The sequence below is a fragment of the Babylonia areolata genome, chromosome 7 (genome assembly GCF_041734735.1).
Source record: "Babylonia areolata isolate BAREFJ2019XMU chromosome 7, ASM4173473v1, whole genome shotgun sequence".
NCBI lineage: Eukaryota > Metazoa > Mollusca > Gastropoda > Neogastropoda > Buccinidae > Babylonia > Babylonia areolata.
Genome location: NC_134882.1, coordinates 6,850,652 through 6,851,094, shown reverse-complemented (window position 1 = coordinate 6,851,094; position 443 = coordinate 6,850,652).

Below are 443 nucleotides of genomic sequence, written 5' to 3'. Positions count from 1 at the left end.
GAAACACGAAAGCAGGAAATACAGAAGTCGATGAGATATCATGATGAACAACTGTTTCCCTGTCTGTCTGGAAAAAAAAAAAAAAAAAAAAACACCTCTGTAAAGATTCGGAGACATACTCTTGATACCTTCAAGTTCATCGATAGGGAAAGATAGGGTCGGGAAAAATAAAGGTGGTGGGAAGTAGGAAAGAGAGACAGAGAGAAAAGACAGGCACACACACACACACACACACACACACACACACACACACACACACACACACACACACACACACACACACACACACACACACACACACACACACACTCACGCTCGCGCGCGCGCGCAGAGAATACGTAACATGAACACTTTCGTACACTAATATTCACATGCATTCCCTTTCCTTTTTCCATTACTTTACTTCTTTCCGTCTAAAACATATATAGTGAATAGACGTTAAA